Source organism: Camelus ferus, chromosome 27 (assembly GCF_009834535.1).
Source record: "Camelus ferus isolate YT-003-E chromosome 27, BCGSAC_Cfer_1.0, whole genome shotgun sequence".
In the NCBI taxonomy this organism is placed as follows: Eukaryota; Metazoa; Chordata; class Mammalia; order Artiodactyla; family Camelidae; genus Camelus; species Camelus ferus.
Window position 1 is genome coordinate 7,829,249 of NC_045722.1, and position 24,860 is coordinate 7,854,108.

The 24,860-nt window shown below is 33.7% G+C and overlaps 1 protein-coding gene across 5 annotated transcripts in view; it reads left to right on the forward strand.

Annotated features, from left to right (window-relative positions):
- Positions 1 to 24,860, forward strand: part of ZFAND6 (zinc finger AN1-type containing 6) — a 57,283-nt gene that overhangs the window by 1,876 nt on the left and 30,547 nt on the right. The window contains exon 1 of one of the 5 annotated variants that reach the window (XM_006189616.2): positions 8,179 to 8,239. The exons of the other annotated variants lie outside the window; for them this stretch is intronic. The gene's annotated coding sequence lies outside the window, so the exon portion shown is untranslated. Of the gene's footprint in view, positions 1 to 8,178; positions 8,240 to 24,860 lie in introns of those variants that run through there. 5 annotated transcript variants of the gene reach the window in all.

Genomic DNA, 24,860 nt, shown 5'->3' on the forward strand with positions numbered 1-24,860 from the left:
TATGAACATTTCTGGTTTCCTGTCTCCTGGTGCAAGAGTTTCTGTAGAGTAAATAATGTAGATTGCATTGGAAAGTCTTTAGGTAGTCAGAAGTAAAGTAGATTGAAATACTAGAAAAAATGAATGAAAAACTTAGGTTCTCTTTTATGTTTTAATGGAAGATTCATAGCCACGGTGATTAGTTGGTAGTTTTTGAACATTTGCATGAGAAATTAAGATTCCTGTTAATCTGTATATAATGAATCTTTTCCTTGGAAATCCCATGGTAAGAAGTCTGGCACTATTTGCTATTTCCTTTTTCAATGCCAAAAGTAAATATGGTAGGCAAAAACATTTGAACGGATGTAAAATAAATCACTCTATGTTCCCCATCCCCTCTTTGTAATCTCTGGCAAGTTACTTAAAACTTCACTTGTGCCTTAGCATACTCATGTAAAAGAAACCTGTCCTAAATTTATCCTTTCAGTTATACAGACTTTAGTTAAGGGAAGCACCTATCAAGTGGCAGAGCCTTTAAGGAAAAGGATTAGGGCCAAAGTGTCATTCTGTGGAATTATGGTGAGTATGTCCTTTGGAGCATTTTTGGAAAAAGATGTGTGATGAGTATCAGGATGTGTTAACCACACATTTAAGTACTTTTTATTTACTTTAGCCTTAGATTTGGGAGTGCCCCAAGGTATGTTTCTAGAGTGATTCTGTTTTATTTATCATGCTAACAGCAATGCAAAGACAAAACAGGGAGCACTATTAACTTCTTGACAATGGTGGGTGGGTGGGTGTGTGCGCGCGCGAGCTTTCGATATGAGTTTATATCTTGAATACACTGATTTATTTAAAGGCATGGGAGTAGAGACAGTTTGATTTTTTTTTTTTAAGCAGTATGCAGACAGATATCAGGATGCTTTGTATTGATAGGGCTATTTTATACTGCTTTTTAAAACAAAAACAAAAAATGAAAGGCTCATTTTTATATTTTATTATAAGGGCATTTTACCCCCAAACTTTCAGAAAAGTTACAAAGAATAAATAATCATTAAATTTGGTAGGTATACCCCCAGTCTTTCTGTTTGTGTGTATTCTTCATGTTGTAAACAATTAAAAGTTGAATTATAAACAAACCTAGGCTGCTTCTAGTATCCCAATTATATGTCTTAACCCTTTACTGCACATAAGATGGTAATAGTAGTCACCTAACTGGTTTCTTTGCTTCAACATTCTGGCCCGTGCATTCTGCTTGCTGTTCCTCTGCAGAGCAATCATTTAAATGTATAAATTAGATTACCTTATTTCCAGACTTAAAACCCTCCAATGACTTTTCAGTACACAAATTAAAACATTTATTATGGCCTGTATATTCTAGACCAGCAATGTCCGATGGAAATAGAATAGGAACTACAAATGGGAGCCACATAAGTAATTTAAAGTTTTCTGATAGCTACATTTACAAAAAAAAAGAGAGAAAGAGGTAAAATATTTTTTAGCCCAAAATAATTATGATTCAATAAGTAATCAGTATAAGAAATTATTAATGGGATATTTATTTTCCTTTTTTCAAACTGTCTTCACAATTCATTTTGTGTTTCCCACTTAAAGTACTTCTTAGGCTACAGATTGGTGCTGCTCTAGACTGTCAGGCCTGCCAGCCTCATAGACTTATCTCCTGCCACTCTCCCCTGACTCATGCACCTCCAGCAATATTTGTCTTTGGGGGTTCATGAGCATGCCAAGCTGAGTTCTCTTTAAAGTTGTTGTTCCTTCTTCCTGGAACATTCAATCATGTTTTGCTCAAATGTCATTCCTTCTGAAATGTCTTCTCAGACCATCTTCCCTGATGACTGTGTTAACGCTTCTTCGTTTCAGACAGACAGAACCTGTCATCTGAAATGATTTATTTGGTTATTGTCTGTATCCCCTGCTTGAATGTAAACTACTTGAGGGCAGGGATTTCCTCATGTTTACTATTAGATCCTCATATATTAAAATATAATTTTTAAAAAGTACATACCATTTCATCTCATGAAAGTACTGTAACTTAACTAGTCACCTATTGTGTGTAACTTGTTTGTCCTTTTTTTCACTATTAAGTGTGGTGAAGACCATCTTGAGAGCTAAATTTTTTTTTTAGTTGAAGTGTATAGGCAGTTTACAATGTTGTGTCAGCTTCTGGTGTATAATACAATGTTTCAGTTATATATACTTATACATATATTCCTTTTCATATTCTTTTTCATTACAGGTTACTACAAGATACTGAATATAGTTCCCTGTGCTGTACAGTAGAACCTTGTTTATCTGTTATATAGTAGTTAGTATCTGCAAATCTCGAACTCCCAATTTATCCCTTCCTGTGATGTCTGTGAGTCTGTTTCTGTTTTGTAAATAAGTTTGTTTTTTTAGATTCCATAGATAAGTGATATCATATGGTATTTTTCTTCCTCTTTCTGGCTTATTTCACTTAGAATAACGATCTCCATGTCCATCCATGTTGCTGCAAATGGCATTATTTTATTCATTTTTATGGCTGAATAGTATTCTATTGAGTTTATGTTTATATACGCCACAACCTTTATTCAGTCATCTGTCAATGAACATTTAGGTTGTTTCCATATCATTCCTATTGTAAACAGTGCTGCTGTGAACATTGGGGTGCATATATTTAAGAGCTAATCTCTCTGTATTTCTCATTTCTTTAGGATTCAGTCTTAAAATTGCTTAGTCAAAGCATATGAACATTTTTTATCTGAATTTCATACCTTTATCATGTACTAAATACATATATATTTGGTTCTTCTTAGCTTTTATTCAATACCAGTGATTCTATATCAGTGCACATTGTTTTAGTAACTGAGAGTAATAATGTGTTTTCGTTTTGTTATTGTTAAGTCTTCCCTTCCCTTTTTTCCCTGCAAGTTGATTGTTGCTTCGTTAGTCTTCGAATTTTTTAGTTGATTGCTTAGGATCTTCAGGTTGTTTTTGAAGTTTCAGATTTTAAAAAAAATTGTATCATTTCTATACTTAATGTTTTATGTTGTATAATGAAAATTTTTTAATGCCATTAAGTTTTTCTTTGAGCCTAGTTTTAGCTATTCCTTGAATTTTGACATGTAATATTTTTATTAAAATCTCTGCAGTTGCAGTTTTCATTCTTATCAACCACTGCTCCATACTAGTTGAACATTGTGCTAAGTGCTAAGGATACAACAATGAATGATACAGGGTCTTTGCTCTCATGGAATTTACAGTCTATTGAAAGAGCTAGGCTATTAACAGACCAGTGAGTAAAGATTTTTCAGATTTTGACAAGTGCTAGTAAAAAAAGAATAGTATGTGCTGATAGAGATTGGAAGGTGCCGGATGGATGTTCTGAGACTGTCACTCTGAGGATTTAACATTTAAAGTTAGTGATGGTGCTAAGGTATGTTTGGGTAGTTTCTTTAGCTTTTCCCCAGTCTGTCAGAAATTTTAGAAAACACACACACTGAATTTCTTCTGTAAAATTTTTTGTAAAAATTGCCTTGCAGACAGACTCAAACCCCCACCCCCATCCCGTCCCACCCCTGTCTTCCAGTTGGATTACTGCCCCACAGCTTGTCCTGTGTAGAAAATGTGGAGCTGTGATTCTGAGTACTGAGATCGAGAAAGTGCTGGGGGAAGTTTCCTAAGTGAAGAGAGCTGCTAGCACAAAGGGGGCAAAAAGTGCCTGGCTTGGTTTAGGATTTGACTGAAGATTGGGATGACTGGAGTTTACTGAGTGAGGAGAGTGGGACAAGGTTTACTGCAAGACTTATTTGGGAGACTTACTATTTCCAGGTGGTAAGGCTGCTTTCTACTTTTCCGCCATCTTCCTATCCTGTTTATATTCTGTGATCCAAATCAGTCTCCTACAAATAACTTTGATTATTTTACTCCTTGGTATTTTCCTTCCTTATTTCTACTGTATTTTCTCTTTTCTCCCACTCAGAATCTTTGCATGTGCTGTTCCCTTTTGCTTAATTGTGATTTTTTTGATGGATTAACCCTTAATATTGGCAAAAGAAGTTAAGTTCTTATGTTGGCTTTATTTACTCATTTCACATTGGGTATTTCTTTATTTATAAATACTTGTAACAACTGTGATTCATTAATTGGCTTGTGATTTGTTTCAACATCTTTTTCTTCTAGAGCTAATGCTTTCCAATCTGGTAGGTACTAACCACTTGTGACTATAAATTTACCAAAATTTAGTATTAAAAATGTGTACCCTTGGTCTTACTAGTCATATTTCAGGTGCTCAGTAACCACATGTGACTAGTGACTATATTATAATGGAGAGCAGAGATAGAGTCTGTTGCAATGATGGAAATTTATCTTAATTTATAAGTAATCATGTGGCTAATAGCTTCAGTATTTTATTTAAGTTTAAGTAGCCACATCTGGCTGTTGAAATACGGCAAGTCTGAATTGAGATGTGCTATAAGTGAAATATGAACTTGATTTCTGGTACAAAACAGGAAAAATAGCTCAATTTTTAAAATATTTATTTTAATAAAACATATTATTGATTTTATTTAACATAAAACATTTTATTTAACACAAAACTGGAAAATAGCATTACTTCAATATGTAATCAGTATTTTTTAAATTGATCTATTATCCCTGTTAACTTTATTTTACTGCTGTAATGTGGCTACTAGAAAATTGAAAATTGCACGTGGCTCTCATTATATTTCTGCTTGACAGCACTGGTCTACACTGGCATCCAAAAGTTCACCACAGTAGCTAGTGCCCAGCATATAGTAGGTGTTTGAAAAGTTTGATGAAGGAGTAAACTTTTCTGTTGGCTTTGAATGTTATTGTATAATTGTCAAAGAACTCTACCTGTTCAGATTTTGCTTTTTAAAATTGTTGGTATTCCTCATGACAATAATTAAAAAATTTTTCTATGACTGTTGAGAAAAGCTTTTCTTTTGATAACTGTATAAAAAAATAACCTTATTAACTAGTCGCTGTGCATCATCTTTTTATCTTTTGGTTATTTTTTTCTGGCTTAGGCATGTAAAGAGAGGGAATTTAAAATCTGCCAATCTGTTCTCTGTCAGTTTTCTGTGTCCAGCAGTTTACGTAGGTGATCTATTGTGTGTTATTTGACACATGAAAATTTATGACTATTTAAACATTTGACTATTAAATGAATGCTTTTTCCTTTACTTATGCTTCAGTCTCAATATTATTTTTTCTGTTCCGTTTTAATTTACATTTATTGGTGACCTTGTTTATTCCCTTAGATTTAAGAGCAATTTACTACCTTAAGGAATGATATCTCTTCTGTCAGCTTGGTTTATGCTTTCTTAATCTATTGGTTTCTTTAAAGTTTCCTTCGTGTTTAGTATTTGCTAAATGGACCATCACCACCCTCCCACTTCCCCTAATACTCATCTTGTGGTTTTTTTTTTTTCCCTTAACGAGTTAGAAGATACTCATCAGGAGCAGCAAACTCAAATACATACCTCACTTTTGTAGACACTGTGTATTTGTCAGGAAAATATTTAAAAAACATTTTTTTTGTCCGTCAGTTGGTGGTTTTCAGACTTTACGCTCAGTGACCCTAGTCATGTTTTGCTAATATCAGGGTGGTCCTTTCACCAACTATTCCCTAAACTACCTGAAGTGCCCAGGGATACTACCAAGGATTAATTTCTGTTGTAGGAAGGATAGTTTGAGCTATTTTAGTCCTTAAAAATTCCAAGGACATTTTCACCCTGTACTCTCTGTACGTACCAAAAGTTATTCCTAATAGTATAGGTATTGATTCTTTATGTAGGGTCTTTTTAATAAAAAAATGAAATGAAACCAAGTTTTTCAGTGGCTTGTTCTCTTCTGAATTGTTTTCAGTTGATAAGTTTGGGGAAGCCGCTGAACTACCACAAAAAATATACAATATGTCCTTTGAATACTTGATGTTCAAAAAGTGGTATTGTCACATGTGATCAGGGAGCCTTGAAGCTTTGCAGCCTCCTTGTTCCTCTGAAGCAATATTGTTTCAAATAATCTCAGTTGTGGTACTGCTTTCTTTTTATTTTTGCTGTTGTTTTCTTCTACTACTGATTTAGAAGAGGAACGATTTTAACCTGTGAGCCATCTAAAATGAAATTTCTTAACTTGAAGTTCTTTCAAGTAGGCCCTGGAGATCTTTGAACAATCTAACTAAGTCTGTATTTCTTTTTCTTTTGGTTATAGATTGATAGTGGTCTTGGCATTGGATTACTGTATGTACTATATGTTTGTTTTACACAAATGGTTAACTTTGTCGTGAAAAATTGATGTTAGAGTAAAGGTTCATTTGGTTCCCATAACTGTCTACTAATTTTAATTTTGCCAGATTTTAAGATTAAAATGTTTGCCATCTGTTTTTCTGTAACCTTGTAAAAATTTTGGCCACCTAAAACTTGTTTTATAGTGTAACTCAAGTTTTATGCTGTAACGCAAATTATGTATTTCTCCTGTTGTTTGCTCCTGTACCTCTTCTGCTGCCAGTGTCCTTTTGCAAGTGTCCACTCAGTGGGAGGAAAACCTGAACTTGACTCGTGAAGTACTGAGCATTCAAAGCTGTGAATCCTTGCAAAGGATCTTGGGACTAGACCTCTGTGAATTGGCTCTTTCAATTTGTCCACTTAAAAGGCATAATAGCTTATGCAGCTGTTTGGGCTTCTGCGGGGTATTATTCCATATTCATGTCCAGTTGCAATTATGTGAATTTTTAGTTTCTTACAAAAGCTTCTCTTTGTATTCAAAACAAGTTTGTTGGCTTTATGTTCTCCTACTATATGAATTTTCTTTGAGAAAAAATGCTTGTAGGATTTTAAATTTAGAAAATAAATTTAAATTAGAAATTTTCATATTAAATTATTGAAAGTATATTTTAGGAAGGAGCTACCCTAATTTGCTATAATTTTGAATTTGTTTTTATAAATAGGTCAATCATTGGTAGAGGTGAATATTATCAAAATGCCATTCAATCAGATAATGATTAATGTCAGAGTAATAGTAAATGGGCCAAGCTATTAAAAATATAAACAGTTCTAATTAAAATAAACATAATAAAATACAGCAAATTTAGTAATATACAAAGTGACTGTAGATCTTTTTTGTTGAAAAGTCAGAATCTCTTTAGAACCTCTGTAGTAGAAATAACATTTAACATAACTTAGTATTTTAAGAGGAGTATAACCTTCAGCTGTACCTTAGGGTTCCCATGCCTCCCTAAAATAATACTTATGTAGAGTGTAAAATAGTGTCCACCTTTCTCTTGTAAAAAGCAACAATTTTTTAAAAAAGAACTTAAACCATCCCAAACTTTATACTTGAACATGTTAGAACTTAGAACAAGTTGCCTTTTCCTTTCATTGATACCCATTTGCAAAGGATAAGCATTAAGCTTTCAAAACACTCACGACGTCAGACCTGAGAATGTGGTGATATAGAAACAATAATTTCTGCCTCATTTTTTCTCCAGTTTTAAATAGAAATATCAATCTTTAACGTCACTGAAAATTTTACTCTTTTGTGGTACTGAGAACATACAAGTATCAGTTAATTTGATAGCGTAGAAATGAATCTTTTGCATTCAGTATTTTAGTGCTGGATATTTTCACTTGAGTTTTGTGGTCTTATGTTTGTCTTAGAGAAAATACTGTTTTATTCTTCCTGGCAAAATTTTGCAGTGGGTTTTCTGATGCCATTTTTAAAATTTTCATACAAAATGTGAACTCTATTGAAAAGAGTCTTGTCTTTATAAACCATAACTTCACCTTCATGGCTCTGTGAAAATATCAAGTGATTTGGTTTAAAAGCATGGTATTTTTAACAATTGGTCACTGAACTGCAAATTAACAGTTCTTCTGTGAGATTTTCATTGCTGTTACTTGGTTTATTTATTTTTTACCTAGACAAAAGAGTAAGCAAATAGTATATGATGGGAAAACTGAAACATAACCTACTGTTTCTTTAAGAAACCAGCTTATCCAAGGGGTTTTAGTGTGTTTAACCTAACCTGCTAGCAAGGAAAAGTTCTTTAAAATAATGGATATTAGCTGTATCCAATCACAATTTTCAGTTTCACTAATAGGGAGGAGATTTTACTCTTCAGCCACTAGAATTGGAGAAGGTGGAGCTTGGTATTCAGGTTTGGTTGCTTTGGAGTACAGCTTCAAGTGAAGTTAATCTGAGGTGAAGCAAACAGAAAATTGTGGAGGTTTTGTTGGTAGGATTTTTGTTCTAATCTTTTAATGATCCTTTATTTTACACTTTTGCTCCTTTATGCTTCTGTGTATACTAGGTTTTGTCATTGTTGTTATTTTCTGATGCAAACCGAACATTAAAATTAAGCAGGGAAGCAGAACAAAAGGGCTGTTTGGACAGGAAATAGGTGTTCAGAGAATCAAACTTGACTTTCTGTATCATTATTTTCAGTTCAGAATTTAAGTGTCATTAAAAAATGCTCGAATAAAAATCATCTCCAGTAACGGGCTTTTTCTCTTGGATTGAATGTTTGAGGAGTCATTTGTCAGTTTTTATAAATGACATCTTGAAGAACTCTGTTTGATATGTCATTTTCCTTAAACTTAAAATGTTACTAAGTTGCTAAAAGATAGATGTGGTAGGCTTAAATTTGTTCTTTTTAAAGAATTGAAATGCCAACGGTTTAATTTTCTTTTTTACCCCCAAGACACCTCCCCTTTTTTTAAACTTTAGTATATTTTAAATTTAGAGATATGTTGGCATTTTTAATAAGCTGATAATTTTAGTTTTGTTTTTAAAAAAGATCATTGATTTATTTTATATAGAACAAGGTAACTTTTTCCTTTCAATCTTGATTTCTTTCAAAGGTATAGGTAGAGTAATTAACACCCTTTGAAACAGGAAATAAATGGATTCATATGTTAAAGGTAGGCTACCAAAACTTTAAAAAGTATATATGAATCCATTGACATTTCTTAAACTTATGAAATAATTGTACTATGTTTCATTGCCAGAATTTTTCTTTAGAGGGTCTTTTCTTTATATTGTTCTTTGATCTCGTAGAAATTAATAATAGAATAATTTCAATAATCAGTCCAAATGCCACCTGAGCATTTCAGTCAGTATACTTGTATTTGCTGTGCTGCTTCTTCCAGTTCATGCAAAAGGTTTTAAATTAAAGCTTTTCTGTTCCATCTATTGCTTAAGCACTACTGTAATAGTAAAATCAGGAAAAGTCACCCTGATATCCACAAGAAGATCATTGTGAGGTAGTCTTATTTTTTTCCTCTTCCATTCTGTACCTTACCATATTCTTGTATTTTTTCCGTAATTGTAAATAAGTACAGTTTCATATTTTACATTAAAGTGTATCATCTGTTATTAAAATTGTTTTCATTTCATTTGCTATATGGGTTAGGTTAATGGGACTTTAATTTACCTAGTTTTTTGCCTGTGTTACATTTAGATTGTTCCTTATTTTTCACCACATCATGGTATTGCATTGAACTAACTTCTTTGTGTAAATTTTGAAACATTTTCCTCTTGATTTCTTTTGGAAAAATCCTCTGGTGTGGACTTACTTAGATCAAAGGATATAAACACTTCAATGGCCAAATTGCTTTTCAAAAGTTTATTCCAGTTTATATTGCCACCAGAAGAATGTGCTTCAAAATTTCTCTAATGCGTAGCCTCTTAAGTGTTATATTAAAGTATGCCTCTGAAGCTCTCTGACTTGTTGATTAGTTTTTACCTAAACTAATAGCCTATTTTAAATTCCATTTTCCAAAATGTAGGTGGCTCTAAATCCATTTTCTGGACATTAAAATCAGCTGAAGGAAACTGGGAAAATGTTTACCCACTTAAGTGAAAATTTTATCTTTGTTGGTTACTTATATGTGTATCACTTATATGTATTGCTATCAGTTAAGTACAAGACTTAATATTTTACATTGGCGTTGTTGTTCACGCCAGCTTTTCTCAGTACATTTCTTATGGTAAACACATACCAGAAGATACACTTTCTTCTAAGAAGGTATATCAGAAACATTTTTAGAGAGGAGGCTGAACAAGTTTGAATAGCCTTTGTCACTTTTTGTGCATTTCTGATTTTTTTTAAGTACAATATAGAAACAATTAGTATGTATAGACCTAGGTTTTAAATGGCATATCAGCACCTTTTCAGTATTTCATAGATTTTTAGTTGAAAGTAATGAAACTTCCCACACACAGTGTGTTACTAGACCTGCGTTGTTTCTGTTTGTCTTTAAGAGCATTTGTTCAGCAATAACTGGTAATTGTGTATACTCTTGCCAATTAGTATGTTAAATAGAAAAGGCTGTAAGTGTTTAGGATACAAACTTAAACAAACTTAACAATGTTCGAGAATAAACTTAAAAAATTGTTTTAAAGAAAAATTCAAGACATTTAAAAATTCTAATTTTAATTTGTAAGTGGGAGCCAATCCAATGATAAGTCATGGGTTAAGCTGTCACTGATGCAGCCAGTAGTTGAGCATGTATAATTTTTGAATAGTCTTGCCCATTTTGCAGTTTAAATAACTTACTCTGTAAATTTTTGGTAATAAACTTAGTATCTCTAACTTTCAGAGCTACTGTTGGTATGTTGGTCATGGTGTTTGTTTTGGGGAAGTTTTTTAGAGTTTTTTTTTTTTAATGTCTGTTTTGTTTGTCACGGCTTAAGAGTTTGATTTTTCCAGATACTTTGGTTTTAACATTTTGAATAGAAGAGAAAAAAGTTAAAACTCATCACTTTTAATTAGTGAAATAATTCTTATGAAATATATTTTCTATGCATTTAAATTTGTTGGATAGATAATCTATTCATGAATAGAACAACTGTTTGAGTTTCAATTGAATATTTAAAATTTATGTTGGTGCTTAAATATTTATATTACGTTTCCTTTGCTCTGAATTTGAGAAGATGTATTTAATTTTCTTCTTAACGGATTCATCTTATTGCTGCCAGGTAGAGATGAAGATAATTTTAAATAGAACAGTTTCAGTGAAAGTTATTTCAAATTTGGCTGTAGATTACATTTTAATGGATACTTACCTTCCCTTCTAGTACTCTGGGAACGTTAGAACTTTGCGAACAGATAATCTTTCATTGTTTCTCTGCTGTAAGTCTACTGTAATGGTCTCTGGTTAACAGAACTAGGGAGTATCCTTTTAGTACCTTGGTTTCATTCAGAGGGTAGAAACCGGTTTTCTATAGGGAGAAGAATCATTTCTAAATGACCTAGCATTGAGGCAAGATAACAGTGATAACTTTTTTTTTCTTTTAGAATGGAGAAAAAAGTAATCTAGAGTAGGGATTCTAAATGCATTCAAAGTCTCTGTTAGTTTCCATTCAAGGGGAATACAGTGATTTTTTTTTTTCTAAATGACATAAGGAAAAATTTTAATGGGCATTAAGTTGGTAAAACTTGAAAGAACCTAGAAACAGTGGCTTAGTAGTTACAAGTTCTCTTTGTTCTGTATAGTAGGGGACTTTACAGTTTTGCAGTGTTCTTCCTGTATGGCTTCTTTATAAAAGTAGGTAAATGTTTTAGGAGTTTGATTACTTAGGAATGCTGATTTATTAACATTAAATATGTGTATACTGACTCTCTGTCTGAATCTAACTTTCTGCATTTGTATGTCAACAGAAAAAAATGAACTCAAAACATTATTGTGGTTAGTAATGTTTTGGTAGAAGGGACCAGATCCATCTCTCTCTCTTTATACCTTTTTTTTCCTCCTCAAATAGGCACCTTGATTGAGTACTGCCCCCTGCCCATGGTTTTTTGTGAGTACTTGATTTCTCAGTAGAATTTAGCACTGTTGACTATTCTTTATTTCTTGAAACTCCTCCCATAAGTTTATTGACATGCCTGGGCTTTCTTCTGTTTGTTATCTCTGTCCTTACGAGTGTTTCTTCTTTACAACCATTAAGTATTGGAATTTCATAGGATTCTGACCTTAGTACTCTTCTCACTCTATATTTATTGGGTAATCTCCAGTTCTACAGTCAACACCCTATATATATTAATGAGTCTGGGATTGGTGTCTTTTTTTTTTAATTGAAGTATAGTCAATTTACAATGTTATGTTAATTTCTAGTGTTCAGTATAATGATTCATTTATATACATATATTTCTTTTCATATTCTTTTTCATTATAGGCCATTACAAAGTATTAAATATAGTTTCCTGGGCTGTACAATAGCACCTTGTTTATCTGTTTTATATATAATATTTAGTACCTACAAATCCCAAACTCCCAATTTATCCCTCTGAGCCTCTCCTCAACCATAAGTTTGTATTCTGTGTGTCTGTCTCTGTTTTGTAAATAAGTTCATTTTTGTTTTTTTTTTTTTAGATTCCACATATAAATGGTATTATATAATATTTTTCTTTCTGTTTCTGGCTTACTTCATATAGTATGACAATCTCTGGGTCCATCCATGTTGCAGCAGAATGACCGAGATTCGTATCTTAAATCCCAATTTTTTGTTTGTATTTAAGACCCCTATTTACTCAGCTCATGAGTGTTTCTTCCATACCTATATTAAACTCAAGAAAGCTAAACTTAACTGCTTACTTTGTCCTCCCCAACAGTATCCCTCAAACTCTTTTTTTCCCTCCTGTCACAGTAAATGGGTGGTGTGCTACCATCCAAGCCAGAACTCAGGTGTCATTCCCAATTAGCCACAACTTCCTATCAATTTTAAATCCGTAGGAACTCTAGAATCCATCCATTTTTTTTTCTTCACTGTCTTAACATAGGTCATGCTGTGGTTTCACATTTAGATTACTAAAACAGCATCCTGACTGATCTTCACTCCCAGTTTTGGCTCTGTATGTAATACGTTCTTCACTATACAGTCACGTCTGTCTCTCTACTTAAAATTCTTTAGTGATTCCTTATTGCCCTTTGAACTTTCTTAACTGCCTAGGGTGAATAATAATACCATCTAATTCTGTGCTAAGCATTCTCTGAGGTAATCGCCAAACAACCTTAAGGAGAAGTGTTGTTACTTTCATTTAACAAGTGAGATGATTTAGAAATGCTTACTTATTTGTCCAGAGTCGCCTTAGCTGGTAAGTGGTTGGCATACTTTAAACTGAAGTTTGTCAGATCAAAGTCCTTTCTTTTAACCACTGAGCCGTGTACCTTCCTAAGCTAACCCTGGCTTACTTCGCCATCCCCCCTCACTCTCCCCCTCCATTTCACCCTCTAACCAGCTATTTGCAGTTTCTCCTTCTAGGACATGCTCAAACTTGTTGCCTAAGCCTTAAAAGTGCTTTAAGGAAAACATATATTTTCAAAGAAGCATTTCTGACAATTTTTTGAAACATTCTAAAAAAAAAAAAAAGACATTTTGGCATCCCTGGCATGTAAGATAAAAGAATGAGACATTGAAAATAAAGGTAGTTTTTCATATGTGGTTAGTTTTGAATTTCAAAGCTGTGGAATTCCTCATGTTTAATAAAAGCTTTGAGACCAGGCTCTGTAAGAGAAAGATTAGGGAAAGTGTGAAAGCACTTTATCTGAGCTATTTGAAATGCTAATGACCTACTTAAATATCTATTAGCCAGGACCTTAATTTTTGCATCCAGGTGTATAAAGCATCTACCTGTGAATAACTTATAGGTAGAGAAATAGGCTACATATATTTTTTCACATCAAATCATCAAAAAAGTTAAATACTGCAGCTAATCATATCTAGAAAGAAAACTGAGGTAAACTGAGAGGTGGTTGAATTGGAATCATTTTCATTTCGAATATCTTGTTTCTTTCTTCTATCTCTCTCCACTGTTTCCCTCCAACATATTTTAAGGCAAAAGACTTCCATTGGACAAACCTCCCCCCAAAACCCTTTTTATCTAGAGCTGTGAAAGAAACTTGATGTTAAAAGAAAAACACCAAATGGATAGAGCTTTTGAAAATATAGGTAAATATTGGTATCTTTGAAGGGTTTAAATTCTTAACTATGATTAGAAGTTAATGTAACTATAAACTTTTAATAAAAACCATGGTTGCCCATTATAAAAGCAGAAGTTTTTGTTTTTACCATTGAAGTATTTTACAGTTAGAAAATGCCATTGCTACTCTCAGGTTTTAATTTGGCATATTTACTATCCAGAGTAATCTCTTGCCTTTTTTTTAAATAATAAAAATGTCAACAGCTCTTTTAGTAGACTTTAAATGTTATAATAATATATTTGTATAATAATAATAAAACATAAAATTGAAAATAATGTTATTACTTAGCTTTGATAAATAGAATGATAAATTAAAATTTTAGATTATTGCTTAAAATATATAATGTGCTTCTTCTCAGTGAGAACCAAATCTTAATATCTATAGAACTTTATAAAATATGTTCACTCTTAGTAGGAAAAATAATTCTTGGCAGAGTATTTAAAATGAAAACCTACACTGAAAAGGTCTCATTAATTGCCTAAAATAAGTGTTTCAATAAGCAAATTCTTAGCTGTGTGTGTAGAGGTTAATCAGGTGAATCTGTAAAGTGCTGAAAGACTGGTCCTTTCCTGAAGGACGAAGTTGGGGCATATGAATATTTCCTGTTCTACAAGTCAGTATTGTATAATACTGAGTGCCAAACTGGTTTGTTAAAAATGATGGCTGTAAAAGCTCAGCAGGGAGAAAGATCACTGTAAGCTAGGATAATCAGGAAATTAGCAAAAGTAAAATCTGAGACATCCCTTGAAGGTTACATATGTTTGAGACTGCCTGGGCCACATAGAGCTGCTGCCGCCTTCTTGTTAAAATTTTTTCATTTTTATTTTGGATATAGGTCAAAAGCTTTATTTTAGTCACCTGAAAAGGGAGAACCCTAAACTGGTAAAGTGTAAAGAATGGTAAAGAGTGGGACCTTGGGTGTTCCCACCCAAGTTTTCTTGGTTCAGCAGGTGCCATGTAATTTTCCACTTCTCCAGTAAGCTCCAACTTTTCTTAGGATTCTTCAGGTGGTTAAGAGGCATGGAGGATATACTCTGGATGTGAAAATAAAGTGTCTATGAGTAGTGGTGAACTATCAAAGTCTTCTATGCAGAGAAATGGTGACAACAGTGTTAAGAGGATTAATTTAATAATTATAACTCATGTACTAAACACTGTATCAGACGCATTTTTTTTTAAGTCTTAATGTTTTTTAGAGCAGTTTTAAGTTCACAGCAAAATTAAGAGGAAGGCACAGAGTACCTGTGTGCCATTTGTGTCCCTGTACATGCATAGTCTTCCCCATTATCAGTACCCCTCACTAGAGTGGTATATTTTTTAAAATTGATGAACCTACATTGACACATCATTATCACCCAAAATCCATAGTTTACATTGGGGTTCACTTTTGGTATTTTATATTCTATAGATTTGGGCAAATGTATAAGGAGATGTATGCATCATTATAGTATCATACAGAGTATTTCACTGCCCTAAAAATCCTTTATAGTCCTCCTGTTTATCCTTTCCTTCTCCTCCATCCGTGATAATCACTGACCTCCTCACTGTCTTTATAGTTTTGCTTTTTTAGAATGTTACATAGTTGGAATCACACAGTATGTAGCATCTTCATGTTGGCTGTTTTCTTTTAGTAATACACGTTTACGTTTCCTTCATGTCTTTTCATGACTTGATGTCTTATTTCTTTTTAACACTGAATAATACTCCATTGTGTGGATAAACTACAGTATATTAATCCATTTCCCTACTGAAAGACATGTTAGTTGTTTCAGATACTTAACTCTTCACAGAATATTCCTTTGTTACCTGCCCTAACTGAAGCTTTCCCAAAGGCTGCCACTTTCCTGTGGTCTTCTCAAGTGGTGGCTGTTGATTCCTCCATACTCTAGGAGGGGAGTGAGGGCTGTGTTTTCTAGCTCCCTTTGTCCCATTGCTCTTCGAGGTGAAAAGCCTGTGATCCTTCTATCATGGCTACTTCTCCAGTCCATTATCTTCTCTACATTATCCTTTTGTTTATTGAGGATTTTGGCACCTGGTTTATATTCTTTTTTTATCCCGTTTAGCCATCCAAATGAGTTACCACTTCTATGAATGCAGAGATTTGGGTTTTTTTAATGTATTCCTTTATCCTCAGAGCCTAGAACAGTGGCTGGAACATTTAAGTGCTTAATTTGTATTTATTGAATAAATAAATTTCTAACAAATTTTTTATAACTCCCTTGACTTCTGTCTCCACAGAGCTTTAGCAGTCTGTTCCAAAGATCAAGCCTAAGACCTTATCATTGCTTGAAACAGTCCCACCCCAAAATTTTTTTCTGAGTATTAAAGTATAATACATGGTAATTACTAGAAATTTAGGAAATGGATAGGCCAAAAAAATCACTCATAATCTAGCTACCTAGAGGTGAAAATGGATATCCTCTACACATGTATGTTCCTAATTTTTTTGAATGAGAAGTCATATGTAAATACTGTTGTAAAAACCCAGATGGTGTGTGTGTGTGTGATTTTAGGGTTTATTATGAAATCTTTCTGTGTAATTATTCTTTATTCACTCAAAATATATGAATGCCTGCTATGTGTTAGGCAGATGTGCCAGTTGCTAAAGATACAGCATTAAAGGAAACAGCCCCTCCCACTAAAGATGCTTATATAAATCTTGTAAGTGATGACATCATTGTTAGTGACTCCATAGTGTTCTGTTGTGTGAAGCACCAGACTTTGTTTAACCAACCTTCTATCCTTTTTACTTTGGGACTGATTTTTTTTTTTTTACTGTTAGAAACAGTGCCGCCATGATTATGTCCTTAGGATAAATTCATAGAAGTGGGATTTTGGATCAAAGTGTATGTGCATTTTTAACTTGTTCTAGAGAAAAGTTATTCTCACCAAGAAGGCATATAAAGGCTAGTTTATCTACGTGATAAACCAGCAGGTATGTTCATTTTTTAGTGATGGCCAGTTTGGTAAGTAAAATGTTTTTCTTTATTGAGGTATAATTTACACACCATAAAATTCATCCATTTAGTAAGTGTTCAATAATTTAAAATAAATTTATAGAGTTGTTTAATTACTACCACACTCCAGTTTTAGAACATTTATATCACTCCAAAAAGGTCCCTTGAGCCTGTTTTTAAATGGTCTTATTTCCAACCCCAGTCCTGGGTTACCAACCAATAGTCTACTCTCTGTCTGTAGATTTGCTCTCAACATTTCGTATAAATCGAATCATAGAATATGTGGTCTTTTGAGTTTCACTACTTTAACCTAGGATGTTTTTGAGGTATATCCAAGTTACAACATCTGTCATTAGCTTGGTCCCCTTCCTTTTTTTCCCCCTGTATTTAAATGGACTCATACAGTATCCTTTTGTGTCTGGTTTATTTCAGTTAGCATGTCTTCCGGGTTCATTCATCTTGTAGCATGCATGAGAATTTCACTCCTTTTCAAGGCTAAATAATATTCCACTGTGCGCTGTGTGCGTGTGTGTGTGTGTGTGTGTGTGTGTGTGTTTCTCACATATATATCACATTTTGTTTGTCCTTTGTCCATTCATCCATCCACAGACATTTGGGTTGTTTCTACCTTTTGGCTATTGTGAGTTTTGCTACTAAAACATCGGTATATAAATATCTGTTCTAGTTCTTGCTTTCAGATCTTTTTGGTATATACCCAGAAGTGGAATTGCCAGATCGTATGATAATTCTATATTTAACTTTTTGATGAACTGCCAAACTATCTTCTATGGAGGCTGCACCATTTTATATTCCCATCACCAATGCGCAAGGGTTCCAGTTATTCCACATCCTCACCAAAACGTACTGACTTTTTGAGAATAGCCATCTTAATGGTATGAAGTGGTATCTCATTGTGGTTTTGATTTGTATTTCCTAATGATTAGTGATCTTGAGCATCTTTTCATGTGCTTATTGGCCATGCACAGGTGTACCTTCTTTGGGGATATGTCTGTATGAGTCCTTTGCTCAATTTTGGATTAGATTGTTTGTGGAGTTTTTTGTTGTTGAGTTGTAGGAGTTCTTTATACATTTTGGATATTAACCACCTGCCAGAGAAATCATTTGCATGTATTTTCTCCATTCTGTGGGTTGTCTTTTTACTCTGTTAATAGTGCCCTTTAATGGACAAAATTTTTAAATTTTGATTATGTCCAAATTATGTTTCTTTTGTTCCTTGTGCTTTTGGTGTCATATCCAAGAAATCATTGTCAAATTGAGTGTTTATATCTTTTGCCATATGTTTTCTCCTAGGAGTTTTATAGTTTTAGCTCTTATGTTTAGGTCTTTGACCTATTTTCAGTTAATTTTTGCATGTAGTATAAGGTAAGGGTTCAGCTTCATTCTTTTGCATGTGGATATCCTATTTTCCTGGCACCATTTGTTGAAAAGACTGGAAAATGTTTCATACATTCCTGTAGTCTTTTATATTCCCATGCATGAGTTTTTCTCTTTATCCTCACCAACACTTGGTATGGTCAGGAGATGTGGAGTGGCATATCTCATTGTGGGGTTAATTTGCATTTCTTGAATAACTAATTACACTAATATTGAATGCTAATCTGCTATTTTTCTGGCTATAGCCTCTGTCATTCCAGTTCTCATTCTCCTTTTCCCAACAGATTTAGTATTAAGCTTTATCAAGACCTTCACTCTCAACACATCTTGTTTCTTCTTTTCCTCTGGTTTCAGTTCCCTCTTCAATGGCTTTTCTTCCCAGTATTCTTAGTTTCTAGTCTTGGACCAGTTCTACCAATTATACACTCTGCTTCTAAACCTAAGCTGCTGAATACTACCAGAGAAAATCACAAGAGTTTTATGTTTTGATACTGCTGTGAAAGTTTTTGTAACTTTTTAATTTGATTTAATTGCAAACTTATATAGAAGTTGCATGAACAGTACAAAGACCTCCCATTCCCTTTTGCTAGATTCTCAATTGTGCTTGTCCCATTTGCTTTCTCATATTCTCTGTCTGTCTCCATGTGTATGTGTATAAATATAGGCATGTTATTTTTTCCTGAATCATGTGAGAGTTAAGCTGGAGACCTACTCAGGTTACATAGCTATTAAGTGGTAAAGCAGGGATTTAAATCCAGATCTTTTTTTCTCTCCCCAGTATCTAGCGCATACGTGGTGCTCTGGAAATGCCTCTTGAATTGACCAGTGACTGCACCTTCCCTGTCAGAATCTGTATCTCATCTCTTCTTGGGGTTTTAGCATGTACAGGTGCTGGGGCTTTGGAATCAGACCCTCAGAATTCAAATCCTGGCTTTATGACTTACTAGCTATTTGACCTGAGCAAGTTCCATAATCACTAAGCCTCAGTTTCCTCATCTCTGAAATGAAGTTGTTTATAGTTCCCACCTGTAAGGGATATTATTGAGATTGGAGGGGGCAGTGCAAGTAGAGAATTTATCACGAACTCTCAGTTCTGTTCTTATCTTGTTCTACTACTACGATTGAGCTGCTAATTTCTCTTAGTTTGTCCTGCCCCATGATCTTTTTACTGGCAGAGTAGATGAGACATCTAAGTGAATCAAGCAGTCAGTTAGCAAAAAGAGAAAGGTTTTGGCTAGAGTCATACTTGGAAGACATTTGCTCAGAGCTGCTAGTTAGAGCTTTGAAACTTGAGCTTTGTACATAAAAAGACAGATAACAGGTGATGGGACATTGAGATATAGGTCCAGGAGCCATATACATCCTTGGACATCCCAGTTTTCAAGTATTTTTTAGTTGGCCTTCTAAACTTTTGAAATATTTCGGAAATACCAACTTTTTGGCATCCATAAAATACAGAGTCATATACTTGGAATCAGTACAGAAATTTGAGGTAGCCTGATATTTACTGCCCCTTTTCTGTACCCTCTCCAAAAGTACATGTTTTTTCAATAAAATATTTTCTCTTGTTAGATAGAATATGTGTGACCCTCATTTGACAAATAGAAAGAGAAATCATCAAAGGAAATAATCCCAAAGTAAGATTTCATTAGTGTTATACTGTTTTTTAGTCAGTAAAATGTCAGTAACTATTCATTAGATTTTTTTTTTTTTAATCAGAGAAAATGGAGCAGGGGGAATGCACATGAAACTAGAGAGTATACATGATAAGGGAGAGCATCACAAGAATCTGCTGCTTTGTATATGATTAAACTCCTAGCCATCAGTGTTGATAGTTTTCTCAGAATAATTATCCCTTTGAAGGAAATGGGTTACCAGTTCCTTTTACAGAATGAATTCCATGTAGATAAAATTTTTAATGTTATCTTTTATAATGCTGTCTTCCCACTGAAAATCAGGAGTGAAATATTTTAGAAAAATAGCGCAGAGCTTTACTGATTTGTCATCAGTATCCTTGGTTTGATTGTCTCTGATAGAAACAGCTCCCAATTTTTAATATATACGTATCTTTAACACCTCACTGTGACCATGATTATTAACAGATGATAAAATTCTAGAATTTAAAATTTTACTGTCTGATAATGCAGAAAGCCTATTTCTTAGGTTAAGACCAAATCAATTGCAGTGATTATTCCGTTGACATTTGGGGATAGAAGCTATTGTATATTTTCAATACCTTAACTTTTAAAATGACAGTGATACATAAATTGAGGGTGTTTATTAGTAAAGAGAGAACGGTATCCCGACCTGCTGATTGTGGCCATCTGAGTTCACATTTATGGTACATCTTAGGACACAACAAAAAATTATATATGAATAATGGTAGAAAGACAAATATATTTCATACTGACCAGAAATCTTGGCATGCTAAATGAGTCTAAATGACGATCAGTTATTTTAGCAGAGGGAAAGGAAACTGAGTGTGATTGATAAAAAGAGGTAGAATTATTTTGTACTGCAGGTAAAATGTTGTTTGTATTACCTGTCATTTGTTAGACCTAGCTTCTTAAACAGAATAGAATGAAAAGGTATTAAGTAATGTTCAAAGTACCTAGAATGTAGGTAGCAAGATAATTGTACCCCAGAGTTTCTATAAGGTGTTAGCCACAGCTGAGCACTTTTAAATGATCATAATCCCAGGAGGTGTAATTGTTTCATAATTTACATTTGCCTAATCAGAATGTGTATTCTGAATGGGCATTCTCTCTCTTTGATGGAAACCTGTATTGCATAGTTAATTGGTTTTAGAACTTAAGGAAAAGCAGGAAAAGAAACCATATTAACCAAAGAAGTTCTCATTCTCTGCAAAATGTGAGCACTTTGGAATAGTATAGGCATAGTGTGTGTGTGTGTGTGTGTGTGTGTATTTAACACCTTTATTGTGGTATGGTTCCTGTACAGTAAACTATGCATATTTCAAATTTATAATTTGTTGAATTTTGATAGATGTATATACACCAATGAAACCACTACCACAATCAAGATAGCTAACATTTCCATCACTCTCTAAGAGGTGCAATTTTCAAATTTCCCATTTATCCCTTCCCACCCCCTTTACTTTCTGATAACCGTAAGTTTGTTCTCTACGTCTGTCAGTCTGTTTCTGTTTTGTAGATAAGCTCACTTGTGTCCTTTTTTCCCCACACATAAGGCAGAATAAGTGTATTGTAACTTTGTTCTGTGAAGTCAAACATTTGTATACCTGTTGCATATGTTACATTTTTTATTAAAAAAAAGAAAGCAAGCTAGGGGAAAGCTTGTAAAATGCTCACGTCTTTATGAGAAATAGCCAGTCTTGGTGAAGAAGGGCTTGCTTTCGCTCTTCTGTCAGGTATAGGAGCGTAGCATTGGCAGTAGTTCTCATCTGAATTGGTCCTCACCCTCTGGAAATGATTTGAGGCAGAAAACATGATGGCAGGGATTTTTTTCTCTAAAATATTTACCTGTTTTCTCTAGCTGCCACAATTTTTCCACTTTATGTCACAAGTCTGAAAGGGCGTTAGTTATACAGCTTTGTTTGGCCTTACATGACCGACCACTTGGTATATACCTGTGGTACCAAACTGGAGTGAGGTCAATGAAGACTGGCTTTGCCATTTATTTAGATTGTATGGCATGCATTTTCTATAAATTAAACAAGCTAAATGTGTATCTACAAGATTTTGAGAAGTATATGTTATATACAAACTTTGATATGGTGAAAATTGTAACTCCTTAATCTTAACGATAGTTTTAAAGTTATGATTATTTTGGGAAGGTATATAAAGTACCTGATACAGTGCTTGCTACAAGAGATACTTAAAAAATAGTGGTTCCAGGTCCTCCCATTTCTATGCAATTTTGCCTGAGAAACTTCTTTTCTGTTTGCTGTTTGAGCTCTTTTATGTAGGAGGTGGATTGGTGAGTAGAGGAGAGGTCTGAATTTTCTTTATGCAAATTTTTATTTTTCTAACAACTTCTCAGTTTCTATAGAAACTGTAGTTTCTGTAGTTCAAGTGGATCATACAGTATCAATCTCTTTCCCTTAGATTTGGCTATTCATCCTAAGTCATTTGCCATCCTTTCACTCACTTACCATGGGTTACAGTTTCCCATGTTTTATTGAAGATAGTGTTTGTGTTCCTGTTTCTTGTTCTTCTTGTAACTGCATGAGTTTGGAGAAAAACTTTTTTACTCTGTAATCTTGAAATTGAAAGTCCATGTGCTCTTTTTCTGTTATATCACAATGTCTCTCCAGAAATTCAAAGCAAAGTATATAAAATAGATCATCATTACCCAGGAGTAGTGTACTGTATTGTATTAGTTCAGGACAGTATCTTTATAAATTCTTCCTCTGTGGTTTAATCTCCACCTCCCTAAAATTTTACTCATGGTTTTGTTGGTTTTTTTTTTTTTTTTTTTTTTGCCCCAAAGCTGAGGAGCAAATCTCTACATATTAATACTCTTATTTTAGTTACCATGATTACTAAATGGTGAAAAGGTAAACCCTCTGGTTCCCTACCAACTACTGTAGTTAGTACTGACGACATTTTCTTATATCTAGACAACAAAGAATGTTTGCTAAAATTGTATATAAGGGTTCACCAAAGTTTATAGTGGAAGACTATTTTGCTTTTTATGTTTTATTTATGTTTTTTGATAGGTTTCTTTTGAGGTGCATTTTTCCCCTAATTTTAGTTGATCTAAGTTATTCTAAAGTTATCACTTTTTTCCAGTAATTTGAAACCATTTTCTTTTCAGCTGTAAATATGTACTTACTGTATTCTGTGCTAAAATATTTCCCAGTATATATCTAAAGTAGTGGTTCTCAAACTTGAATCTAAGAATCCCTTAGGGAACTTGTTAGGGAGTGCTAATCCTTGGGCTCAGCCTCCAGAAGTAGATTCATTAGGTATGGGGTAGGGCCTAGGATTTTGCAGTTTTCTGATGCTGTTAATCCATGTATTTGAAAAAATTGATATAAAGGTTATATAGGGAAATCCATGTTTAGTGATCAATTCAGGAAAACTCAAAAGACTTTTTTTTTGGTCTAATTTATATATTTAAATTTTTATTACTTTTATTGATGTATAGACTCATCATGTTATATAAATTACAGGTGTACAGTATACTGAGTCACATTTTTAAAGGTTATATTCCATTTATAGTTACAAAACATTTGCTTATATTCCCTATGTTCCCTCTCGCATTGCTAACCACTAGTTTGTTCTCTCTGTGAGTTGGCTTCTTTTTTGTTATATTCACTGGTTTGTTGTATTTTTTAGATTCCATATATAAGTGATATCATACAGTATTTGTCTTTTCTTTGACTTATTTCACTCAGCATAATGCCTTCCAACTCCATTCATATTGCTGCAAATGGCAAAATTCCATTCTTTTTATGGCTGAGTAGTGTGTTCCATTGTTTATATAGACCACAGCTTCTTTATCCATTCATTTGTTGATGGACACTTAGGTTGCTTCCGTATCTTGGCAATTGTAAATAATGCTGCTATGAACATTGGGGTGCATGTATCTTTTTGAATTAGTGTTGTTTGTTTTTTTTTTTTTTCTTTTGGGTATATACCCAAGAGTGAAATTGCTGGGTCGTATGGTAGTTCTGTTTTTAGTTTTTTTGGGAAACCACATTTTTCCACAGTGGCTGCACCAATTTATATTCCCATCAACAGCGCAGGAGGGTTCCCTTTTCTCCACATCCTCACCAAAATTTGTTATTTATATTCTTTTTGGTGATAGCCATTCTGACAGGTATGAGGTGTTATCTCATGATTTTGATTTGCATTTCCCCGATGATTAGCAATGTTGGGCATCTTTTCATGTGCCTAATGGCCATCTGCATTTCCTCAGTTCTCCTGCCCATTTTTTAATTGGGTTGTTTGTTTTTTTTGATGTTGAGTTAATATGAGCTATTTATATATGTTGGATATTAACCACCTGTCAGTTACATCATTTGCAAATATTTTCTACCATTCTGTAGGTTGTCTTTTCTTTTTGTCAATGGTTTCCTTTGCTGTGAAAAAGCTTTTAAGTTTAATTAGGTCCCATTTCTTAATTTTTGCTTTTATTTCCTTTGTTTTAGCAGACAAATTTTAAAAAATATTGCTATGGTTTATAATAAAATACTGCTGTGATTTATATCAAAGACAACTATTCCTCATGTCTGCCTATGAGGAAAACAGACTTTTTAAACTTGCTTATCTCTTGAAATTTTGAATCATACTCTTGTTGGTCTTTGGTTCTGTGTGACTTAAAGCCAGGTGGTTGGGACTTTAACTTCCTGGCATATATTGAGGCTAGTGTTGGAGGTAGTTGGACTTCATCCAGCAGATTAAGACCAGTAAATAAGAAGCTATTACAGGACACATTGTTGATGAAGTGGAAACAGTTTTCAGCTGAATGCTAAATAACTTCAATGAATACGGTGCCTAGTAATTTATTTTGTGTTTAGTTGCCATGTCTCTAC